This window comes from Pristiophorus japonicus, chromosome 1 (assembly GCF_044704955.1).
Source record: "Pristiophorus japonicus isolate sPriJap1 chromosome 1, sPriJap1.hap1, whole genome shotgun sequence".
Taxonomy (NCBI): domain Eukaryota; kingdom Metazoa; phylum Chordata; class Chondrichthyes; family Pristiophoridae; genus Pristiophorus; species Pristiophorus japonicus.
The window spans coordinates 81363694-81379011 of NC_091977.1; the positions used below are offsets into that span (position 1 = coordinate 81363694).

Genomic DNA, 15318 nt, shown 5'->3' on the forward strand with positions numbered 1-15318 from the left:
TTAGGGAAAAGATTACTGTCCATTAACTCTTGTTAGATAGTGTACATGTGTGTGGATATTGTGAAGGTTTGGCCATGATGACTTAACACTTGCTGCCTAGGCTTCCAAAATAAGAATGCCCATGTGGGTGAGGTAATGGAGAGAGGTCAGTGCCTGCAGAATGCACCTTACCCAGCCCCAATTCTTTGGGGAATAATTTTTTAAAAAGCATTTCAACTGACAGTTTTGGGAGTCTTATGCTACCCTGTATAACACAAAGAGAATTTCTTACCTGAGCTACAGTTTCATTACCAACAATCTTTTATGCTACATTGCAAATTGCTCTCAAAAATTGTTATAAATAACTATTATGTAATAAAACCAAAATGGTACTGATCCTTTATTATTATCGAGTGACTTTACTGTAGTGCAATAATTTCTAAAGAGATGAATGATGTGAGCTGCATTTACTGGTTTTTAGTGTGAGGAGGGAGAAGTTTTGAAATCTTCGCGTATATTGAAATTATTAACCCCTTGAGTGATTCACTTTTTTACCTTTTAAGTATATGCCTTTAAAATCTTCTAAATAAGGGCTGATGAAAAAAAACCTAAAAAGGCTGAAAAAATTAAATAGATAACGCTGGAAATGCATGAGAAGTCTCTCAGTATATAGAATAAAAACACAGGTTAATGTTTAAAGTGTGAGTCTTTGACAGAGGGACATGACTGTTATGTCCCGAATAAAGCAATGTGACTGAGTACGGTTGACGTGAGTAAGTGTGACCTTAGTTTCTTTATTCTAACTCCAGAGTACTGGTACAGCATGGGAGGCCTGTTTATATACAGTGCTCCCAAGGGATGCTGGGTTTCCTTGGGACTCCAACAGATACGCCCTCTGGTGGCGGTAGAATGCTGGTTACATAGGGTTGCATACATAACAACGACGTAATTGCTTGTGTCATATAAGACTTATTAAAATGTTTGCTGCTCAGCACTATTATTTGTTGTAAAAATTCAGTTTGCATGCTTCAATCACTGACATCTGTTCTTATTCCCCATCTATCCTCCAGGTTTCTGCCAATTTTAGTGCCAGAACCCAGAGGTGAAGAGCAAAGGTCACAATGTGAGTACATAAAACTGATTTCTGCTGTGATTTTTTTTGGTGAATGTACAAATTCCTCACTTTTTGAAATGTTGTCTCCTATTTTTCCCCCAATGGTCTCCTTTGGTTAAATAGTCTCGCTGCCAATAGGAGGAGTGACCTGCTTCCAGGTTTCGATCATTGCCTCTGTGGGCCACCTGCAAGGAGATGTGTAAGAATGCCCCAGGGTTAACTGTCCTTCCAAGTATCCTTCTCTTTGTGAGGAACAAAAGTAATAGCCCACGGGATCCAGGGCAAAGTGGCAAGTTGGATCCAAAATTGGTTCAGAGGCAGGAAGCAAAGGGTAATGGTTGATGGGTGTTTTTGTGACTGGAAGACTGTAGCCAGTGGGGTTCTGCAGGTCTCAGTGCTGGGTTCCTTGCTTTTTGTGGTTACATATCATTGACTTGGACTTAAATGTTGGGGGTATGATTAAGAAATTTGAAGATGACACTAAAATAGGCTGTGTAGTTGATGATGAAGAAAGCTGCAGATTGCAGGAAGATATCAATGTAATGGTCAGGTGGGCGGAACAGTGGCAAATGGAATTCAATCCAGATATGTGTGAGTTAATGCATCTCGGGAGATCTAACTGTTGATACGGATTCTTTTCCCTCAATCTGTTTCAGCGAATACACTGACTCGAACACTTTAAAGTATAGTTCAGACTAACTTTATTCATCGATGAAGTGTCTTGCTCTGATAAAGGGGCACCGACTTCATGAGTCTGTCGAATCCACCAGAGCAAGCAAAAAAATCATTACAAACCTTTACAGTTATACAGTTCTTGATCGGTACCACCCCTTTTTATTGTCCTATCACATCAACTATCGTGGCATAGATACAAGCTAAACCAGTCATATACACAGTAAAGTAAGCAATGTCCCTAATAATGAGTGAAGATTAAGTCATCTCCAGCTTATCTTTGTTTTGCAAGACTGTATTGCAAATTTCTGATTCTCTGGGTACTCCAACAGTTTGACACATACATCTGTTGCTACATTCCCATTATTATCAGACGGTTCCTCAAGGTTGTTTTACAAAAGCAAGTCTCTCATTATTCTCCCCTATAGTGAGATCTGAAGAGTCAGTAATAACCATGAGCGGCCATTTTAGAAAGAGTTAATACATTTGAAATTAGTACGGATAATACATATAAAGTTGGTAGCTACCTTGATGCAGATTCTCATAAGGCAAGGGAATACACATTAAATGGTATGACACTGAAAAGTATAGAGGAACAAAGGGACCTTGGGAGTGCAGGTCCACAGGTTCCTGAAGGTAGCAGGTCAGGTGGTTAAGAAGGCATATGGAATGCTTGCCTTTATTCGTCGAGGCATGAAATACAAGAGCAAGGACATTATGCTTGAACTGTATAAAACACTGGTTAAGCCGCAGTTGGAGTACTACATGCAGTTCTAGTCGTCACATTACAGGAAATATGTGATTGCACTGGAAAGGTTGCAGAGGATGATTTATAAGAATGCTGCCTGGACTGGAGAATTTTGGCTATGAGGAAAGATTGGAGGAGCTGCTGGGTCTGTTTTCTTTGGAACAGAGGAGGTTGAGAGGAGACCTGATTGAGGTGTATAAAATTATGAGAAGCCTAGATAGAGTGGATAAGAAGGACCTGTTTCCCTTGGCAGAGGGGTCAACAACCCGGGGACATAGATTTAAAGTAACTGGGGGGAGGTTGAGAGGAGATATGAAGGTACGTTTCTTCACCCAGAGGGTGGTGGGGGTGTGGAACTCACTGCCTGAAAGGGTGCCAGAGGCAGAAACCCTCAGCACATTAAAAAAAATACTTGGATGTGCACTTAACATGCTGTAACCTCCAGGGCTACGGACCAAGAGCTGGAAAGTGGGATTAGGCTGGATAGCTCTTGATCAGCCGACGCTGACAAGATGGGCCGAACTGGCCTCCTTCCAGGCTGTAAATTTCTATGATTCTAAGCACATGACCGTGCCTAAGTAGTGCAACTTAAATTGAGAGTTTAGTGGTATGGGAGATCATGGGTGCAAATCTACACCCAACCACTTGCACTGTGGAGAAGCTTGCTTGCTTTTCCAGGCCTCACTATGGAAAGCATTTTTAATTTTTTTTAAAGTTACCTTAGAGAGCCTTGCTAGTTTCCCAACAGATTCACCTGTTAGGGAGGCCATGGTGGGTGCCACACTCGAGTGAGTTAATATTCCATCGGGGCCCATGTACGCCCTGCGACTCCAATTTGCATTTATTAATGAGGCTCTCACTGGAGTCCAGCAGGAGCATCATCTGCCGCCAAAACCAGTGGCGTTAAAATAGCAGATTGACTGGAGTGGAGCTCCACTTAATTAGCATAGTGGAGGCATAACTAAATGGACCCGGGTATATTGGACATTGCATACACTGTTTTTAATTTAAGCCCTTTTACGTCATACTATGAACAATTTATGTTTATTGTCATGACTGAAAGAGGGTTGTAGAGATTTATGTTGTTGGTTCGTCCCAGTAATAAATAGCACTCAGGGAAGAAATATGTGTTATGATGGTGCATTACTTGTCGCTTCTCGGAGGTGGGTGGGGAGGGTTGACCCATCCACCTCCACGGAGGTGTGTGGGGGACCTGACCCATCCACCTCCATGGCACGAACCTGGTATTGCAGTACTTCCAGGAACGGTGCAGTGGCTCTAGGCCTTTTGGCTAAGAGCATTGGCGCAGAGTGATCCTTGACAGGTGCAAGGTGACCTCTGGCGTTTGTGATTTGACAAAGAATTGGAACGATTGGCTACGAATTAAAAAAAAAAAAAAAAAAAATTACTTGTCGCTTCTCGGCCTTTTGGCTAAGATCATGCGTAACTGACCTGACAGGGGAGTAGCCACCATGACCTCCGGGTGGTTCTCCCTGGATCAGGAAGGTATATGCTTGCTTTTTTGGAAACAGGAGGTGGGTGGGGTGGCTTGACCCATCCACCTCCACGGAGGTGTGTGGGGGACCTGACCCATCCACCTCCATGGCACGAACCTGGTATTGCAGTACTTCCAGGAACGGTGCAGTGGCTCTAGGCCTTTTGGCTAAGAGCATTGGCGCAGAGTGATCCTTGGCGTGTGCAAGGTGACCTCTGGCGTTTGTGATTTGACAAAGAATTGGAACGATTGGCTACGAATTTCAAAAAAAAAATTACTTGTGACCATTCTCAGATGAAAGTCCGCAAACTCAGGAGTGATAGTACATTGACAATGAGCAAGCCCAATTTGATAGCTAATCTAGAGCGCAATTTGCTGTATTGAATTTTTCGAGGAGGGTCGATGAGGGCACTGGGCATGATGTAGTGTATATGGATTTTAGCAAAGCTTTTGATAAGTCCCGCATGGCAGACTGGTCACGAAAGTAAAAGCTCCAAGGCAACGTGGCAAGTTGGATCCAAAATTGGCTCAGAGGCAGGAAGCACAGGGTACTGGTTGATGGGTATTTTTGTGACTGGAAGGCTGTATCCAGTGGGGTTCCGCAGGGATCAGTGCTGGGTCCCTTGCTTTTTGTGGTATATATTAAATGTTGGGGGTATGATACAGAAGTTTGCAGATGACACTAAAATAGGCTGTGTAGTTGATAATGAAGAAGAAAGCTGTGGATTGCAGGAAGATATCAATGTAATGGTCAGGTGGGCGGAACAGTGGCAAATGGAATTCAATCCGGATAAGTTTGAGGTAATGCATTTGGGGAGGTCTATCAAGGCAAGGGAATACACATTAAATGGTTTGACACTGAAAAGTGCAGAGGAACAAAGGGAGCTTGGAGTGCAGGTCCACAGATCCCTGAAAATAGCAGGCCTGGTAGTTAAGGTGGTTAAGAAGACATATGGAATACTTGCCTTTATTAGTCGAGGCATGGAATACAAGAGCAAGGAGGTTATGCTTGAACTGCATAAAACACTGGTTAGGCCGCAGCTGGAGTACTGTGTGCAGTTCTGGTCACTATATTACATGAAATATGTGATTGCACTGGAAAGAGAGGTGCAGAGGAGATTTACAAGAATGTTGCTTGGACTGGAGAATTTTGGCTATGAGGAAAGATTGGAGAAGTTGGGTCTGTTTTCTTTGGAACTGAGGGGAGACCTGATTGAGATGTATAAAATTATGAGGGACCTGGATATAGTGGATAGGAAGGACCTGTTTTCCTTGGCAGAGGGGTCAACAACCCGGGGACATAGATTTAAAGTAATTGGGGGGAGGTTTAGAGAATATATGAGGGGCAATTTCTTCACCCAAAGCGTAGTGGGGGTCTGGAGCTCACTGCCTGAAAGGGTGGTAGAGGCAGAAACCCTCACCACATTTAAAAAATACTTGGATGTGCACTGAAAGTGCTGTAACCTACAGGGCTATGGACCAAGAGCTGGAAAGTGGGATTAGGCTGGATAGCTCTTGGTCAGCTGGCGAGGATACGATGGGCCGAAATGGTTGTCTTCTGTGCTGTAAATTTCTATGATTCTAAATTATTTTCTAAGTTACCGAATTATTTCATAGAAACATAGAAACATAGAAAATAGGTGCAGGAGTAGGCCATTCGGCCCTTCTAGCCTGCACCGCCATTCAATGAGTTCATGGCTGAACATTCAACTTCAGTACCCCATTCCTGCTTTCTCGCCATACCCCTTGATCCCCCTAGCAGTAAGGACCTCATCTAACTCCTTTTTGAATATATTTAGTGAATTGGCCTCAACAACTTTCTGTGGTAGAGAATTCCACAGGTTCACCACTCTCTGGGTGAAGAAGTTCCTCCGCATCTCGGTCCTAAATGGCTTACCCCTTATCCTTAGACTGTGACCCCTGGTTCTGGACTTCCCCAACATTGGGAACATTCTTCCTGCATCCAACCTGTCTAACCCCGTCAGAATTTTATATGTTTCTATGAGGTCCCCTCTCATTCTTCTGAACTCCAGTGAATACAAGCCCAGTTGATCCAGTCTTTCTTGATAGGTCAGTCCCTCCATCCCGGGAATCAGTCTGGTGAACCTTCGCTGCACTCCCTCAATAGCAAGAATGTCCTTCCTCAGGTTAGGAGACCAAAACTGTACACAATACTCCAGGTGTGGCCTCACCAATGCCCTGTACAACTGTAGCAACACCTCCCTGCCCCTGTACTCAAATCCCCTTGCTATGAAGGCCAACATGCCATTTGCTTTCTTAACCGCCTGCTGCACCTGCATGCCAACCTTCAATGACTGATGTACCATGACACCCAGGTCTCTTTGCACCTCCCCTTTTCCTAATCTGTCACCATTCAGATAATAGTCTGTCTCTCTGTTTTTACCACCAAAGTGGATAACCTCACATTTATCCACATTATACTTCATCTGCCATGCATTTGCCCACTCACCTAACCTATCCAAGTCGCTCTGCAGCCTCACAGCATCCTCCTCGCAGCTCACACTGCCACCCAACTTAGTGTCATCCGCAAATTTGGAGATACTACATTTAATCCCCTCATCTAAATCATTAATGTACAGTGTAAACAGCTGGGGCCCCAGCACAGAACCTTGCGGTACCCCACTAGTCACTGCCTGCCATTCTGAAAAGTACCCATTTACTCCTACTCTTTGCTTCCTGTCTGACAACCAGTTCTCAATCCATGTCAGTACACTACCCCCAATCCCATGTGCTCTAACTTTGCACATCAATCTCTTGTGTGGGACCTTGTCGAACGCCTTCTGAAAGTCCAAATATACCACATCAACTGGTTCTCCCTTATCCACTCTACTGGAAACATCCTCAAAAAATTCCAGAAGATTTGTCAAGCATGATTTCCCTTTCACAAATCCATGCTGACTTGGACCTATCATGTCACCTCTTTCCAAATGCACTGCTATGACATCCTTAATAATTGATTCCATCATTTTACCCACTACCGATGTCAGGCTGACCGGTCTATAATTCCCTGTTTTCTCTCTCCCTCCTTTTTTAAAAAGTGGGGTTACATTGGCTACCCTCCACTCCATAGGAACTGATCCAGAGTCAATGGAATGTTGGAAAATGACTGTCAACGCATCCACTATTCCCAAGGCCACCTCCTTAAGTACTCTGGGATGCAGTCCATCAGGCCCTGGGGATTTATCGGCCTTCAATCCCATCAATTTCCCCAACACAATTTCCCGGCTAATAAGGATTTCCCTCAGTCCCTCCTCCTTAGCGAGGCTTCAAAGGCATCAAAATAGCACTTTCGCGTGCAATTTTTAAAGGTTGTATTGATGATTTTTTTCGTTGATTGTGCCTTTTATCTTGTTTGTAATTGCCTGTGGAAGCAGAATCGATCTTTCATTTTCCACTATAAGGATGAATTTAGACCATTTGGAATAAACAAACCGTGCACTTTTCAATGTGACTCGTAAACCTGTATCATGTTCATTAGCATGTTAATAAGTGTTGTTTTTATTAAATGTAGAAAAGACATGAAGGATTCTCTATGCAATAAATGTTATAACAAATTTTAATGGTAGCTGTTGTTAACACAATTCATTTTATGTGTGCGGCCCTCAATAGTTCACCAAAACCTGTTCAGTGGCCTTCCAGCCCAAATAAATGTTCACCCCTGTCCTATAGCACAATGTATATTAGCTAACTGGGTTGAAACTTTTACAGCATAATCCGTTCTTATCAACTGTTTCATGACAGCATGCAGTCGGTGTTGTTTCGTTGTATTTATCATGCTTTTATAGCGAAAGGAAATTACATTATTAAGAAAAAAGAAATTGCCCCCTGTTTTAGTCAGGTGGAGGCTAATGTTAGCTTAAATGGTTCTAGGTCTTTACGGTTGACAGCTGCAGATAATTGGCTTTTTTCCTTAACAAAGAAGCCTAATGGAGCTGCACAGCATTCATTGCCTTTTATCCCATTATAATAATAATGTATTTAACTTCTTCAGTTTTTTAAATTGATTTAGTGCTAAGCTGCTTACGGTACATGTAGTGGAAATGACAGGCAAATAGTGCAAACCATCTTTCTGCTGTGGGGGTCATGCATGAATGATTGCCAGTTTCTTCAATTTAATAAAACAATGTTCTGCTCCTGAAATAATATTTTGTACTGAAGTACATCGTAAAATTGTATCTGATTTCCTGCTGTGCAACCTTGAGTAGACCTACAGTAAGGCTTAAATATTTAAAATGCATCATTGAAACCTGCTCTGTTAAGAAAATTGCAGGTATTTAATGAAGGAGTTACCATTCAAGGATTCCTTTTGGATAAAGTCCTACATTAGCATATCCTGAAGTACTTCCTTCCCTTATATTTAATTTTTAGCAAAAGCAGTCTCATAATGACTTCTCAATCGGATTACCATCTCTGCTCTATTGCCAAAACATGGGCTCAAAAATAAAATATTTTGGGACACGGCTACTCTCCCTGTGCTGTTCCACTAATGCCAGATATATTTTGTACAGGATTGTTTGATTCAATGCGTGTTGACACTCGGGTAGATTTTTTGCTGTGGTTTATTATTGTTTTTGGCGCAATTTGCCTGAAATTGGCATAACATTCGAAAAAGTATTGCAGAATGCTAAGCTCAAATTACATTCAGCGCACATTGAGTTCTACGATCTTTTGCACTTGTTTAAAAAACATTGCGCTGGAAGCCAGCCCCACACCCACACACACACACACACACACACACACACACACACGCAAACACACACATCTGTCCATACCACCAGGATGAATTAATCTCCATTGGGAGTTTCCACTAACTGCTTGTTTGTAGGCCTTTGAGGAGACTCTAAAAATTAAACTGGTTCTTTTGGATGCAAGGACACTAATAAGCACATTTTACAAGTTTTTGAGTGTATTTTTTAAAAGTTTACTAAGATACTGACTACTATACCCCAATATAACTAGAAAATGGTTCTGTATATTTTTTAAGTCATTTTTAGTAATTTAAAATGGTAGATTGACACTGATTAAGAATACTTTTTTTGTGATAAACCCAAAAGCTCCGATTGGTCACCTTGGATGACAAGTCCTGATTGCTGAGTGGTCCCCTTGGAGGATAAACCACACCTAGCAGTTTCTCTGGAATGTGTAATTAGATCTTCCCTGGCTGCGTAATCAGTTACTTTGCAAAGTGTAATTCGAACTATTCTGTCTGCTACTCTGTGGCAGCCTTTAATAACAGTGATTATCTGCACGAACATTTTTGTATCCTTCTGCGCATGCGCGCAACCGGCCCCACCCCACACCTGATCCCCTTCTACGCATGCGCGCTGTCACTTGGGCCACGCCTGTGCGGTACTCCACAGTTGCGGTTGTAGTGTAGCGTGGGCCACTCTTTGTTCAGCTCTGTGGGACAAGGCCCGTCACTGGATCCGTGCTAGCCGGGGAGAGACCGAACAGAGCTCACTTCGAACAGACAGGGCTCACCCTCGCGTGTTAAGACCACCTCTTTCCCCCCCCCCCCCCCCCCCCCCCACCCTAACACGTTCCTACACCTACCACCCAAGTTCCTGACCTCCTTCTCCCTAACCCTCCTCCACCCGCCCCCCCCCGAGCTCAAGTTCCTGACCTACTCCACATCCCACCGCCCCCCCCCCCCGCCCAAGTTTCTGACCTCCTCCCTCCCACCCAGGTTCATGACCTCCTCCGCCCAAGTTCCTGACCTGCTACCCCCCCATCCAAGTTCCTGACCTCTCTTGCCTCCCACCCCCTCTTCCCCACCCCCCCTCTTCCCCCACCCCCCCTCTTCCCCCCCTCTTTCCCCCCCACCCCCCTCTCTCTCCCCCCACTCTTTCTCTCTCCCCCCCACTCTCTCTCCCCCCCACTCTCTCCCCCCCACTCTCTCTCTCTCCCCCCACTCTCTCTCTCTCTCTCTCTCTCCCCCCCACTCTCTCTCTCTCTCTCCCCCCCACTCTCTCTCTCCCTCCCACTCTCTCTCTCTCCCCCCCACTCTCTCTCTCTCCCCCCCACTCTCTCTCTCTCCCCCACTCTCTCTCTCTCCCCCCCACTCTCTCTCTCTCCCCCCCACTCTCTCTCTCCCCCCCACTCTCTCTCTCCCCCCCACTCTCTCTCTCCCCCCCACTCTCTCTCTCTCCCCCCCACTCTCTCTCTCTCCCCCCCACTCTCTCTCTCCCCCCCACTCTCTCTCTCCCCCCCACTCTCTCTCTCCCCCCCACTCTCTCTCTCCCCCCCACTCTCTCTCTCCCCCCCACTCTCTCTCTCCCCCCCACTCTCTCTCTCCCCCCCACTCTCTCTCTCCCCCCCACTCTCTCTCTCCCCCCCACTCTCTCTCTCCCCACTCTCTCTCTCTCTCCCACTCTCTCTCTCTCTCCCCCCCACTCTCTCTCCCCCCCACTCTCTTCCCCCCCCCACTCTCTCTCTCCTTTCCCCCCCCTCTCTCCATTCCCCCCTCTCGCTACCTCTCTCCCCCCTCTCTCTCTCCCCCTCTCTATTCCCCCTCTCTCTATCTCTCTCTCTCTCTCTCTCTCTCTCTTTCTCTCTTCCCCCTCCCTATCTCCCCCCTCCCTCCCTCTTTCCCCCTCCCTCCCTCTTTCCCCCTCCCTCCCTCTTTCCCCCTCCCTCCCTCTTTCCCCCTCCCTCCCTCTTTCCCCCTCCCTCCCTCTTTCCCCATCTCTCTCCTACTCTCCCTCCTACTCTCCCTCCGATGCTCTCTCTGACCCTCTCTTCTCTCCCCGGCTAGCATGGATCCAGTGAAGGGCCTTCTCCCACAGAGCTGAACAAAGAGTGGCCCACACTGCACTGCAGCCGCAACTGTGAGGTACTGCGCATGTGTGGCCTAAGTGAAAGCGCGCATGTGTAGAAGGGGATCGGGTGTGCATGCGCACAAAGCGGCAGGGCCGACTGCATGCTTGCGCAGAAGGATACAAAACTGTTCGTGCACATAATCAATTTGTTATTAAAGGCTGCCACAGAATGGACAGTTAAATATCACTGCTTTCAAGAATAGGTCAGCTTCCTCAGTCTTTACCATCTCTCGTTTTTTTTGGAAGAGAGCGCGCAATTGAATGTAGGGTGTTAATTGGCACCTGGGGTTCCCATACAAAGGTATGGGCTGAATCATTGTGGGGTATGCTAGGTAGAGCTTGATAATCTTCAGATTCTTTCTATAAAATGTAGATTTATGTTAAGGGTGAGATTTTTTGTAATTTTACGAACTGTGAGTAAACATAGCTGTTTTTGCCCGAAATAAACAAAACACTTCAGATGCTATAACAGGCAACATAGAAATTGACGTTAATTCAAATGGATAACGGTTGTCGCTTTTTGGCCAATATAAGCGACTGCCCATTTTTAACGTGGATGTTTTAAGTGGGGGGGACTTAAATCTCAAATACCTTGCCCAACCTACAAGAAATTACCACTTGTCTAAACAGCTAAGAGTAATACTGCTGGACCAAATGGCATTAGTGGCTGTGCACTCAAGTTATATTCACATATTAAACCCTATTTTGTCCCACAGAAACAAATTGTAGATGCATAGTAATATTTTTAGCATACCAGATGGTAAGATATATTCTCTGGAGCTTGGAAAATCAGCAAGCAACAATTAAGTTTTACTCAGTATGTACTCATTTTTTGTCACGCATGTCATTGTTCAGTATGGTTTAAAGGTGTAGTTGCCATGGGACTGGGTGACACTGGATTAGAACACTATTCTTTTACTTCTGCCTTTGGCAGATTGGTTCTGACAGCTATGCGGGGGTCTGCCTCCAAAATGTGTGTGGGTTTGCTATGGGTGTATGCTATGGTTGTATGGAGGATGTGAAATGAAGAAGAAGAAGAAAGGTTGCCTACTTTGAACTGCTCGCCTCCAGGGAGCGGGATGGTCCCCCAGCCCACTGTCCCACCTCCATTAAAACCGGAAGTGGTCAGTTTTGAGGTGGGTTGGGTTCAGGTGTAAGATTAAAAAATTTAACATTCCATTCGACCCAAAGCCACCTATTTTTGAGGGTTAACATTACACTTTTTAGGTTTGATCTGGGAAACAATTTTGGAAGATGAATTACAATACTTTAAGTAAATAATGAAGACTTCTGGTTGTCTTTACAAAGTATAATGTTAAAAGGAATTGACATCATTAGCTAAACCCTCAGAGCACCTTACTTAAGCCATCTGTATGTGACGCAGGTGACCGAAGGTATTTCCTGCAGTAAACAGATAAATTAGCTCCATGTGTGCCAGAACTATTCCAGCCTGTAATTAAGCAGCCAAATCCCAATGTGCACAGTGTCCCCAAATGTGAGTCGTTTTACCTTGCTGTCGTCTTGTAATTATCCTTATGAATAAGCTGGCAAATAAATAGCTCTGAAGCATTCAGAAATTCATCAAGTCTTATTTACCTGCTGTATTTTATGTTTTTACAACCTTAGTAAATAAACATTATTGTTGATTTCATTCAAACTTCATTGATTTGTCCTCATTTGCTACATTAACTTCTCTATTAGTAATTCTTTATTCTTCAACTTTCTGCCATTTTCCCCAATTTCAGCCATCCTTGGGGCACTGGAAGGACACATCTTCTCGCAGCTGTTTTCAGACTGTCATTTGCAGTGGTTGGGCACCAGGTTGTTTGAGCTGTCAACTATGGATGTTGCATTTCACAAACGGACCTAATTAAGAAAGGTGGGAAATGGCTTAAAAAGAAATTGTTAGCATGGAAAATGGACACAACAGTATAACTCACACACTAGTTTATTGTTTTGTAAACCACAAAATGTGCCATTTGTCTCGTAAGGTGTATTATGTCACAGGTTAGCATGTTCTTCATTCTCAGCAGTGTTTCAAGCACAGTTCTGAAATTTTGCAGATAGCACTACAATAAATGGAAACCACAGTGCAAGCTTAAGCATAAGGTTAATGCTATCCCGAGGGTATTTACTTCAACCTTCTGTAGATTTATGCTGATGGAAAGGTTAAAGACATAATCATTATTGATTTTATCATTCATATAATGGTGTCTCTTAGCAGTTACTCTACCACAAAGTTGGCAACTTCAGTATTCCCTGCACAGCCTATGTTCAGCCAGTGATTGAATACTGCAGCCTAGTTGGCAGATTGTCGTGAAAACCCATCTCTTTTTCCTGGATTCAGTATGGCTTTGTAATAGCCCAGAGGTTGAATAAACTGCTGCCTGGACTCGCACACGAAGTATGGCCATTTGGGTGAGATACCAGACATCCAGCATCATAGAAGTTTACAGCACGGAAGGAGGCCATTTCAGCCCATTGTGTCCACGCCGGCCAACAAGAGGCTATCCAGCCTCATCTCATTTTCCAGCTCTAGGTCCGTAGTCCTGCAGGTTACAGCACTTCAGGTGCACATCCAAGTACTTTTTCAATATGGTGAGGGTTTCTGCCTCTACCACACTTTCAGGCAGTGAGTTCCAGATCCCCACAATCCTCTGCGTGAAGAAATTTCACCTCAAATCTCCTCTAAACCTTCTACCGATTACTTTAAATTTATGTCCCCTGGTTGTTGACCCCTCTAAGGGAAATTGGCCCTTTCTATGCATTATATCTAGGCCCATCATAAGTTTATACACCTCAATGAGGTGTTCTCTCAGCCTCCTCCAAGGAAAACAAACCCAGTCTATCCATTTTGTCCTCAGAGCTTAGATTCTCCACTCCCAGCAACATCCTCGTAAATCTCCTCTGTACCCCCTCCAGTGCAATCACGTCCTTCCTGTAATGTAGTGACCAGAACTGCAGACCATACAGTCATATCCCAGTAACAGTCATCACCTTCAGGAGAGGTAGGGAGAGTTTTTCTATGCTGAATAATCCTTATAAGCATCAGGGTGAGTTGAAGGGATATTGTATGGATTACATTTAAATTGCAGTACAACCTGTAGCACTTCTGTTGTTGCATAATAAGCAGTTATGGAATTGGAACTTTTAACGAGTCATTCTAGCATCCTACAGGGTCTTAAAATTATTACATTTTGGAAGAAATACTTTAAAACATATACACAGAACTGTTACTACAGCATACAAAGCCTATTTTAAATGTGCTAATAGCCATGGTGACTGACTGTAACTTTATTTAAATTTTTTTAACAATTTCAATAGTGTATTTTTAGGCTTGATCATGAAAGGTGTATTTAGTGAGTTACAACTTAAAAAAATTAATAAACAACCTTCTTCAAGGCCGCTGCTATGCAACTAGACGCAAGAAAGAGCACCCAACACCCCAAGGTTACTCTCTTGGAGAGGCTGACAAACTCACTGAATCTGCCCAATAATTGAATATTGTAATCAGGGATAGGCATTTGGCCCATCAAGGCTTCTCCTATTCTATCAGCCTTATTGTTACTCATCAATGATCAACTACTTAACTCCAAGTAAATGGTTACACTAGCACCAAAAAGTTAAATAACATTGAAGTAAAAATAATAATTCTAGACTGGATGGGGTGAAATCAGCCAACTACAGACCTGGTTTCTCTTATTGATAAAAATCTAATATTTGCAGATGGAAATTAGAATACTTCTGTGGCAAGAATGATTTACCAGCATTCTTTAGTGAATAAGTAGCTTTTATTTCAGAAGTGTGACAGTCTTTTGGATGTGAAAGACTGCTAGGCTAATTTAGTTTTTTGCATGAATGATGCTGTTGGGCATAGAGCGCTTATTTTTAACAGTACAAATTTCTAGACTGAGTGAAAACGTGCCTGGAACCTTGTCACCAATGGGAAGATACTTTTTTCCCCTTGCCCAATTTTCCCTGTCAGTATTTTACATTCCCTCCTAGGAAGAGAGGGACCGGATATGCTATTCGACCCATTGATTCTACTGCACCATTTTGTTAGCTATGGTGGCTCTTTTATCTCTTCTCCATATCCTTTAGTACCATTACTTCCCAAATAAATACAGATGAGGGGCTCAGATCAGGTCAGCCCTGATCTTATTAAATGGCGGAGCAGGCTCGATGGGCAAAATGGCCTACTCCTGCTCCTATTTTTTATGTTCTTATGTTCAGTAAGGGGCCTCCCCTAATAGCTCTCTTCTTCTAAAAGCATTAGGGCCAATTTTTTTCAACTCCCGTCAGCCCCTTATCCTGATGCTGTAGAGCTACAGAAACACTGGGGTTTCCTTTCCCAGGCCATTAATGGGGCCCTAAGCCATCCCTGACATAGGCTCATTCTTAACATGACCCAGTATTAACAGAAGAGGCAAGAAAGTGAGGTTAAGCTGCAGGCTTCTCAGGTGAAGGTCAG

At 43.9% G+C, this 15318-nt stretch overlaps 1 protein-coding gene and 1 pseudogene across 3 annotated transcripts in view; both read left to right on the plus strand.

The window, feature by feature from the left end:
• Positions 1-15318, plus strand: part of rfx3 (regulatory factor X, 3 (influences HLA class II expression)) — a 576400-nt gene that overhangs the window by 199874 nt on the left and 361208 nt on the right. For all 3 annotated transcript variants that reach the window (XM_070881253.1, XM_070881273.1, XM_070881264.1), the window contains one exon: positions 1050-1102. The gene's annotated coding sequence lies outside the window, so the exon portion shown is untranslated. The remainder of the gene's footprint in view (positions 1-1049; positions 1103-15318) is intronic.
• LOC139279503 (U2 spliceosomal RNA) lies at positions 3925-4163 on the plus strand (annotated as a pseudogene).